We start from the raw sequence: 10,457 nt of genomic DNA, 5'->3' as shown, positions 1-10,457 counted from the left end.
CTGGTAACTAGCACTCTAGAATAAAGACTAGGTCTATAGGGTTTACCACTTTTGGGGATATAAATAATTTCAACTTGGCTGATTTTAAACTACCAGTATGATGTCACTGAACATGATGTTGGGAAAAGTTGCACATAATCATCAATCTGGAGCCTGTAGAAGGTTACTCTAGCATACCACTGCCAAGATCGAAATCACAGTAAGTTGGGGAGCCAGGACTTCAGCTCCTGGTTTGCCTACAAAGTCCATCCTCTAAAGTGTCAAACAGTAATGGCTTCCAAAGTAATAATCTATTCACCTAACAAATCACAAAAATCATGGATGTCAGTAACATCTTTAATGCCAGAAACATAGATCCACCTCTGTCATCTTTTAGAAACTAATGTAAGGACTGTAGTCTCAGAATTATTCAATAAGCATATGTGAGAGGCCAAGAAGAATTATGCTTCTTCCCTCATCATTTCCATTGGTCCTCCATTTCCATTCCCATCCTAAGCTTTCATAATTTTTGCCAATGTTGGCTTCTACTCATATTCTGCTGCTGCTTTTTATCTTAAAATCTTTATGGTTGACCCACAACAAATCCCTTTGCTATTTCAGACAGCTTCTTTTTACTTTATTTTCTTTTTTTATAGTTTTTTTCTTCTTACCTCATGGCATGGCTTTCAGACTTCTGCTCTTTATTTCTTTGACATACTGGCATTCCTTGTTTAAGCAAGTAAGTAGATAGAAATCTAATTACTAAAATAAGTTGGGTTCACATTGTATGAATTATTTAAACTCTCTGTAATGGAGTATCTTTATCTGTAAATGAGGAAAATCATAGTACTTACCTTCTGTTTGTATGAGTGGTTAATCAATTTTAAGAAACTATAGGAGAAACAAATATAGAAAGTCTGAGAAGGGGATATAATGATGCCTTGACAATGGGTGAGACTCAACATTATTTTATGTGATGAAAAACATAATTTTCTGTTTGATGGAAATACCTTAAAAATATGGAAACAACGGGGGTGCCCGAGTGGTTCAGTTGGCTAAGTGTTCAACTTTTGATTTCAGCTCAGGTTATGCTCTCAAAGTCATGAGATAAAGCCCTGTATCAGACTCTGAGCTGGGTGTGGAGCCTGCTTAAGAGTCTCTGTCTCCCTCTTCCTCTCCCCTCACGCTTATGCTTTCTCTCTCTTTCTCTTTCCCTCCTTCTCTCTCAAAAGAAAAAAAAAAAAAAGAAATGATAGAACTTTTGAAAATAATAGGGTTTTTTTCACAATATGAAATGAAACTGTTTTAGGGTATTTCATTCACATAACAGCTTTTATACTAAGAATTTTCACCCATTGTTAAAATAATTAAGGTACTTTTAAATATCATTTACCATTACCATGGATTGAAAAAATGACAAATGAGAAAATTTATTTTTCCCAAGTAATCATATATGTGTTGAGTTTTAAAAAATAAAGGAAACAATTTTACAAATTGGTGTGAATTTATATCTGATTGAGAAGATGAAATTTATGAAAGCATACCTGTGATGATAGATCAATGCGTGTTTGTACTATGAGTTTTAAAACTCATCAGAATTTTCATAATTTCTCCAAATGGCAGAATTGAAGTAAATATATACACAGCAAAATTGTTCTCATATACTTCTGTAGAAAAATAAAAGTAAAAATTAAGTTGATTTTTCTTTTCACAAAATGAGCCCCAATGTATGTTTTTTTCCCATGTATGCTTTGAAAGAACTAACTTGAAATGGATAACTCTCACTGTCCAGAAGTAAAACAAAAATCTTACCTTCTGTCTGAGGTATTATTCTTGTGGTTCTATGGCAAAATTCAGTGACATCTTGACTTTCTGTTGAAATTATTATTTTTATTAGGTAGCATATCCCAGGGTTTTGAAGAGTTGTTTAGAATGGTAAATAAGGAATTTTTCTGACCTGATTCATTTTCAAGGGCATCCAAGCAAATGAGAGGAAATAGATAGGAGACAGAGCTAACTTAGATGATTGAGGTTCAAATGAAAATAAAATTGGAAATAGGAAAAACATTGAATTCAATCAGGAAATAAAGCCATGAATTAATTTGACTTTAATAACAGTTAATTATAATTAAATTGCAAACATAATTTGTAAGTCATGCAAGTTCCATTAAATGGAACATAAAAAACAGTTTTTAGTTTGTATCTTTTTTTAAATTTACCTTTCCTTCCTCAACTCCTACTCTAACATTAAACCATGGGAAGCCAAGTTTGATATTAGCAATAGTAAATAGTTTAAGAATATAATGATGTCAGGCACTACAAAGGAATTCTGGGGAGAAGAATCATTGACTTAAAGCTTAACCAATATCCTTCTAATAAATGGAATATACTGATGGCATATATATTGCTTCAACACAAAGAAAATAAATCAATTGAACATAATATCTCCATTCTTTCCAAAGCCAAATGATTCTCTTTACTATTCCAGTGGCTTTACTTGTTAAATTTCATCACTTAGCAGACAGGATGTGCAACTTGGCAATAACATAGTCATATTGGCATTTTTCCCCCTACAATGAAGGAACTTAATTTTCCCTTTGTAGAGCATATTACATTATAGAATTACATGTTGTTTCTCTTCAAATTTTGGTATTACGATTAGGTGTGAGTTTCACTTACTAAAACATGATATTTTTTAAAAGATTTATTTATTTATTTATTTATTTATTTATTTATTTATTTATTTATTATAGACATAGAGAAAGAGAGAGAGAGAGAGGCAAAGACACAGGAGGAGGGAAAAGCAGGCTCCATGCTGGGAGCCCGACTTGGGACTCGATCCCAGGACTCGATCCTAGGACTCCAGGATTATGCCCTGGGCCAAAGGCAGGCGCTAAACCGCTGAGCCACCCAGAGATCCCCCTAAAACATGATAATTGAGAGCTTTAACTTCATAAAGGGAAACATTTCAGAAGGGTCAGTTTTTGCATAAAACTTAGTAAATCTGTTTTTATTTAGAAAGTTTATGATTATGATTAAAAAGTTACAATGTATTTTATCTGTAAAAAAAAGTATCACTGGTGAATGTTAAATATAAACATAATCTAGTTTAAACAGATTGTAAAGCAGAAGTAGTGAGAAAGCTAAATAAATAATAAATAAAGCAGAGTCAGGATTAGTCACAAAGTGAAAATGAAAGCTCTAATAATGACAAGGTTGTGAACAAAACATTTAAAGAAAATGTAAGACATATATTAGATTTCTAAATTTTTATTTCCTCACAATTTTTCTGGGCTTCACTTTATTATTAGATTATGAACATAATCTAATGAATATAAAGCATCCTGAACTTACAAGGAATGTTGCCAAAATTATCTTGCAAAATAAACATTGGTATTGTAAGTCCTGAATATAAACACTATATTATTAAAATGTTATATTTAATGGATTTAATGCTTCAATGCAGACTACTAGAATTCTTCAAACCTTTACTTATTTATTTAAATAAACCATTTCATTATTAGACTTTGCTTTCTGTCTTGAAAATTTTATTTTTATATTAATTCTAATTTTTAGTGAACAGTGGAGGATGTTTAAATTGACCACTTTCATGGAATACATGGTTTGTCATGAGCAATATAAATAAATACATTAATTGCTTATCATACTTATATCTGACAGATGGGTCCCCAGGCACAGAGCCTAACCTTTTATTTTGACACCTGCCACGTTTTGCCAGCCCTGACCCTTTTTTCATTGCCAGAGTGTTGCTGTGCTGTTCACCATGGTTGCACTAATCTCCAGCTTTTAAAAGGCATAATATTGGAACCCTTCTGAGAATCACTGCTATCAATCAGCTGATACTACAACATAAAGTATTTCACAGATCTATCCAACATCTCTTCTCTCCTGTGACTCAAACACATTTTCCCTTATTTTTGTGACCTACTGGCTCAATAAGATTACATGGGGCTTGTTTTAATCTAAGACCCCATATTGTCAACCTCTGACATAAATCATTTAATTTAGAAGTCATTTAAAATCTAGAATATACTAGAGAATAATAAAAGAAGTTATGCTTCCATTTTTAGACTAACAAATACTTCTTACTATTAAGCAAGTATGATATTTTAAAATAGCTAAAGAGATAAAAAAAATCTCAACATGTTCATCAAGAAAAAAAAAAGCACTGGGGCAATAAAACATGTTTTGAGAATCACTATGCACTCAATCTCAAACATGTACCTTTGATTTCAGGGTTGATTCCAGAAACCACTAACACGTAATATGTATCTGTATTCATACACACTAGAGGCACATATCTGGTCCATTAGATCAGTGGTCTGCTTCTAAAAAGCTCTGCAAAAAAAAAAATAAATAAAAAAAAATAAAAAGCTCTGCAAATTGGAGTACATGCAGAGGGCAGGTAAACTGTGGAGGCTCCTCCATTACTGAAATAATTGGATATAAATTTGAAGGGATTCCCTGCTTGAGTGAAATCAGATTATAATTAACTATGGAAAATTTTGTAATTAATATTCTTCAAGAATATGTTGGAAACAAAGAAATTGAGAAGTAGATATATAGGTAGGAAGGAAACGGATATTTGGCACCAGAATTGCACCGGATGAGACCAGTTTTGCTCACGATCTCATTGCAGACTGAAAGTCAGTTAGGGGTGTATGCACTAACAACTTGTCTTTCAAATGTGGCATCTGTTGTTCCTGACATAAGCTTATTAGGTATAATGGAAAAAGCCTTGAACTATGTCTTAGATAAACTAAGTTTCTTGAATAATTCAGAGACCTATTTATGCCAGTTAGGATATATATGTACATTGCAAGAAGTATGGGATATGTATCTTAGGACATTGAAAGAAAATGCTATTTAAAGCCTGGGGCTAAGGAATATTGGAGTTGAAAGGTAATTCTAGAATTATGGCAGCTTTTTGTGCCTCAGCATCAGCAGTTTTTGAGTCTTTCGTGAGCCACTATTAATGACTCAGCTGTATTTCATATCTTCCTCTTTCTTCTCTGTCCCAATCCATCTTGCACAGCTTACTCAGAGTTTCTGCTAGCTCATATTTTAAGCATGTACAAACTTTGGACTGTCACAGAAAATCCTTTTTTTTTTTGTACTTCTTAGACCTAAATACAGAGACAAAACCTCATGGGTCCAGCTCATCTTTTCAAGCCTGGCTGCAGTTCATAGTTTCCTGGCCAGCCATTCTTTGGTCTCAATCCAATCAGCTGTAAATGGTGGACGACAGAGATCACTTCTGAGTAAACAGGGCCACTTAGGTGGCAGATGTTCTGGATGAGGATGATTCTCTTAGAAGGGATATGTCATGATTGACACAGACAATACTCAAAGTGAGGTCCAGAGGCTGGAGATGGTCTGTGTCCTATTTGTTTGCCATCCAAAATGATAAGCACATGGAAGAAAACCATTTCAGACCTTAAAGCTATTTATTGAAGTCACTTGATGGCTATTGAACCAAATAATTTAAAAAATGGATTTGTGTTTTGTGTGTGTATATATATATATATTTAATGTAATTCATTTCTATTATATTATTTAAAAATAATAATTGGTGACAGATTGGGAGTGTGAAACTGATCTGTCACTAAACATAGTTTGAGTGGCACTGGATTAGAAGTCTCCTAGGCCCTGTTGTGGTGCCTCTCCAATTAATTTTAAGTAATAATGATCAAATTTTTATAGTTGAGTTATAATCTTCTGCCTATTAGTTTTCTCCTAAACAGAGCAAGGAGTATAATGTCAGTCACTCACCCTCCCAAGTTATTAAAAGTCACAAAACAATAGAGGAAAATGAATTTTGAAAAGTTGTAATAGGCCAATCAGAATTAAGTTATTATATTTTACTATTATTAAAGTATCTACATAAAAATATATACCACAATTATATGTACATATATAAATACACATGTGATATACATACATACTTTCCCATATGAAATATAAGACATGACAGTGTAGATTTTGTTTATGTTGTATGTATTGTTTATGTCGTATTTGCTAGTTTTTGCAAAAGACAATTAGAAGTCAACTTGATAAAGATTTGCTCAGGAGCACTCTGTTCTTAATAATTTTACAATTTATAGGCACCTGGCTGGCTTAGTTGGTAGAGCATGCAACTCTTGATCTCGGGGTTGTGAGTTCAAGCCCTTCGTTCAGTGTAGGGATCTACTTAAAAATAAAATATTTTTTAAAATAATAATTTTACAATTGTGTGTAAAAGTTAAATGAAAATATGTAAGCAGTGGAAGTGTATTTAACTGTTTAAGCATAGTTCTAAGAACTGTGAGGAGGAAGCATGTATTTAGTAAACAAATAACACAAATGTTAAAGACAAGATATTCAAAAGAAGGGCAGAGGATTTCATGCAATGATGTTCAGAAAATTTATAGAACTAGTAGGATTTGTACAGTATATTGAAGAATGGATGAGATTTGAAAAGATGGAATGGACAGACTCAGTTATTCTAGATGGAACAAACTTTCAAGCAGAAGTATGGAGTCAAAATATCTACATGTATATGTGTGTGAATATGTGTGGGTATTCTGATAGATAGATAGATAGATAGATAGATAGATAGATAGATAGATAGATAGAGCTTTGCGCAGTGGCAGTATCGTAGCCAATGAGGTTTATCCGAGGCACGATTATTGCTGGTAGATAGATAGATAGATAGATAGATAGATAGATAGATAGATAGAATAAATATGAGAAAGTAAATGAAATTAAAAATAGAAAATAAATAAAATAAAAGACCTTGAAAATTAAATTGTAATATGCAATCTTAATTTTTTTGTGGTTTTCCCCATATGACATTAAATTATTAAAAGGATTCTTGAGGGCCATCTGGGTAGGTCAATCAGTTAAGCGCTGGACTGTTTGATTTCACTCAGATTATGAACTCAGGGTCATGAGACGGAACCCCAAGCCAGGCTCCATGCTGCTGAGTTCTCTCTCCCTCTCCCTGTGCTCCTCCATCCCCCTCTATCTCAAAATTAATTAACTAGTTAATTAATAAATTAATTTAATAAAAATAAAATGGGGACTCTTTAAATAGAATTACTTTTACATATATATCATTTACTGTCACATGTTAAATGAAAATGTTACAAATGCAAAATAACAAATCATTTTCTCCAAATGAAACAGAATACTTTAAATGATAATTTATTTTAAATCTCATAAATAATTCAAATGAGAAAAACACAATTGTTAAAATATTAGTATATATTCCTGTGGACATCTGGCATCTCAGTCTAATGTCAAGAACAAAACAAAACAAAAACTCAGTGGCAAGAGAATCACTTCCCCTAAAGAGCACCTCAGCAATTATTTTATTTTATTTTTAAGATTTTATTTATTTACTCATGAAAGACACAGAGATAGACAGAGGCAGAGACACAGGCAGAGGGAGAAGCAGGCTCCATGCAGGGAGCCATCCCGGGTCTCCAGGATCACGCCCTGGGCCGAAGGCAGGCATTAAACCGCTGAGCCACCCAGGGATCCCTGCAATTTTAATACTGTATGATAGAATCATAATAATTAAATTACAGAATATTACATAGCATTATGTTAATTTGAACTCTTTTACACAGAGTGCCTCCTTTAAAAAAGCCCACCTCATTGAATGTCATTTTTTAAAGACATAAGAACTATGATATTGTTAGAAATGTTATTTAGTGAGTTTTTGGTATTTCAGAATTCAACTATATGACACTAATTTAAAGTATCAAGGTACCAGTATTTTGTTTGTATAGTATCATTTTATTTTTTCATTCTGAATTCATTTTACACTGTTAGGATAAAACCACTAATTTAATTGTTCTAGTAATATGAAAAGGATTAACCAAGAAAATGGTCTACAATTCTCAAATGGTCATAATAAGCCAACACATCATGGTGCTGCAAATTTTTACTACTAGAATAATCCTTCTCTGGTATCTTATAAATAAGACAATTTTGAAAGTGAGAGAGGTGACTATAAAAATCTCCAACTACAGAGGTGCCTGAGTGGCTCAGTCAGTTAAGCATCTGTTTTGGTTCAGGTCATGATCTCAGCATCCTGGGTTCAACCCCCCCACCCCACCCCACCCCTCCCCACCCCCGGTCTAGCCCCTTGTTGAGCGCCCTATTGAGCCCTGTGACAGGCTCCCTGCTCAGTGGAGAGTCTACTTCTCCTTTCCCCTGTTTGTGCTCTCCCTCTCTCTCAAATAAATAAATAAAATCTTTATAAAATCTCCAAGTACATACAGTTAAAGATATTAAAATGGAATCGTTTAACAAGAGAAATAGAAACTAGAGCTCTATTTTCATTTTAAAAACTGTAATTTCTGGAAAAAAAAGGTAATAAAAATTCTTAAATCAAATAAGAAGTAGAATTATTTGAAGATGAAAGAATCAGAGGAAAATATGTAGAAATAGTTTATAACCTCCCCTGCATGGTTTTCCTGACCATGTAGATGTGGAAAGAGTTTATTGACAGTTCAAAAATTACAAAAATGGATTGAATGAAGCTTTGTCTCTTAAGATTACAAAGTTAAAAAAACAAATAATATTTTGCTTTCAGTTTGTCTTAAAAATTTTCTTCCTTTTTTCTAGTACTTTATTTTAATAATGTTTTACTTTCATTAATTGAATCTATAAATAATATGTTAAATTATGTTTAATATTTACACATTCTTAATTTACTTTTTCTGTTTTTTTTTTTTTTTGCATTTTGCTTTGTAATGTGCTCATAAATGTTAGTATTTGAAAGGCATGGAAGGTTAATTTTGATGTTCAAATTTTTAACAATGTGCAAACTATAGCAGCAGTCCTACCATTTTATCTTACTATTAATTGCCTGTCCAACTGAAGCTCAATATTAACTAAGCCTTACTGGTTGATTTCACCAGAGGACTCTCTTGAGGAAAATGTGGTGAGAAGATCATGGTTCTCAAGTGACTTTTTTTAGTAGGCTAGCTATCTTCTCTTCAACTTTTATTCTTTTCACTTATATCGCTTCCCTTCCATAAAGTCCTCTGCAAAGAAGCAATTAGACTTATCCCTACAATTAAAAAAGCATATTCTTATAATATATAACATAAAGAAAACGTCATATTTTTCTTTTAAGATTAGATTTTGTCAAAGAAGAGTCAATATTCCTTGCCTTGCTGTCCACCACACGTGGTGGACCACACTGGAGTCACCAGTCACTCCTCAGTGACTTTCAGGCTGACTTCCTGCGTCCAATCGTTTTGTTAGCAAGACTTTGGTTATCAAATTTATGGCCTTTTCTCAGAATTAATTTTGAATCAGCTTTTGGTTTTTGATATTAATCACTCTCAAAAGTTATTCCTCTTGAGTTTCTTGGCTTCTCTTAAACAGTTTTCTGACTTCATCCTTCTTTTGTCCTGGAATGCAGAGATTCCCTGAGGAGCAGCTTTCTTTCTTTCCTTTTTTTTTTTTTTCTTTTTTCTTTCTTTCCTTTTCCAACATTCTCTCCAATGTAGCTCTTAGCTCCCCGCTATGTTAATCTCTGTGAGGCTTTCCTCTAAACCATTATGTCTTTTTCCATGCTGCCTGCTGGACATCAGCCTGACATCCCAACCAGCACTTCAAATCCAACATGTCCATAAGCATCTCTCTCGCCCCTCCACACACCTTCCCATTTCTTGGGTAGCTGTACCATAATCCCAGAAAACCAGGCTTGAATATTGACCTTGGGTCTGATTCCCCATCCTGCCCTCCTCACCACATGTCTTGAGCTTATGAATTGTGTGGATTTTGCCTCCATAATATTCCTAACATGTGTTCCTCCCACTGGATTCTCATTTTTGCCATTAATCTCTCATTTAACTTTGATCTAAAATATCAAAATAATTATATAACTTGACTCTTTATATCTGCTTCTTCTTGCAGAACGTAATTCTGATCATGTTCAGAATCCTCCAATGATTTTTTAGTGACAATTCTGCTTTTTTAATATTTTATTTGTTTATTTGAGAGAGAGAGGGGAGAGTATGAGCATGGGGAAAGGCAGAGGGAGAGGGAGAAGCAGACTCCCCACTGAGCAGGAAGTCCAACACCTGTATCAGGGCAGAGCTCGATTCCAGGGCTTTGGGATCATGACCTGAGCCAAAGGCATAAGCTTAACCAACTGAGCCACCCAGGCATTAAGAATAAGAATTCTTAATGAGAATTCTAAATTGCTTTCTTTTTCTCTTTTAATAACCTCCACTATTTGGCAAAACATATTGTCTAGCCTTATTTTTTTTATTCTGTTATCTTTTAAGATATACCTCTCATTCCATCATTTCTCCCTTATAATATACTATAAGTTGCTTGAGAACTAGAGCTTTGGGTTATTTGTATTTGTGTCCCCTAGACCTTCACACCATACTTTATTTTAAGATCTCAATATGTTTTCATGGTGAATGAATAAAAGTATAAAGTAGCCT

The 10,457-nt window shown here is 33.5% G+C and overlaps 1 pseudogene; it reads left to right on the top strand.

The window, feature by feature from the left end:
• The first annotated feature begins 6,614 nt into the window (after window positions 1-6,614).
• On the top strand, window positions 6,615-6,746 carry LOC121488592 (annotated as a pseudogene).
• The last annotated feature ends 3,711 nt before the right edge of the window (window positions 6,747-10,457 follow it).

Source organism: Vulpes lagopus, chromosome 3 (genome assembly GCF_018345385.1).
Source record: "Vulpes lagopus strain Blue_001 chromosome 3, ASM1834538v1, whole genome shotgun sequence".
NCBI lineage: Eukaryota > Metazoa > Chordata > Mammalia > Carnivora > Canidae > Vulpes > Vulpes lagopus.
The sequence above is the reverse complement of the archived record's forward strand: the minus strand, read 5'-3'. Positions and strand labels throughout refer to the sequence as shown.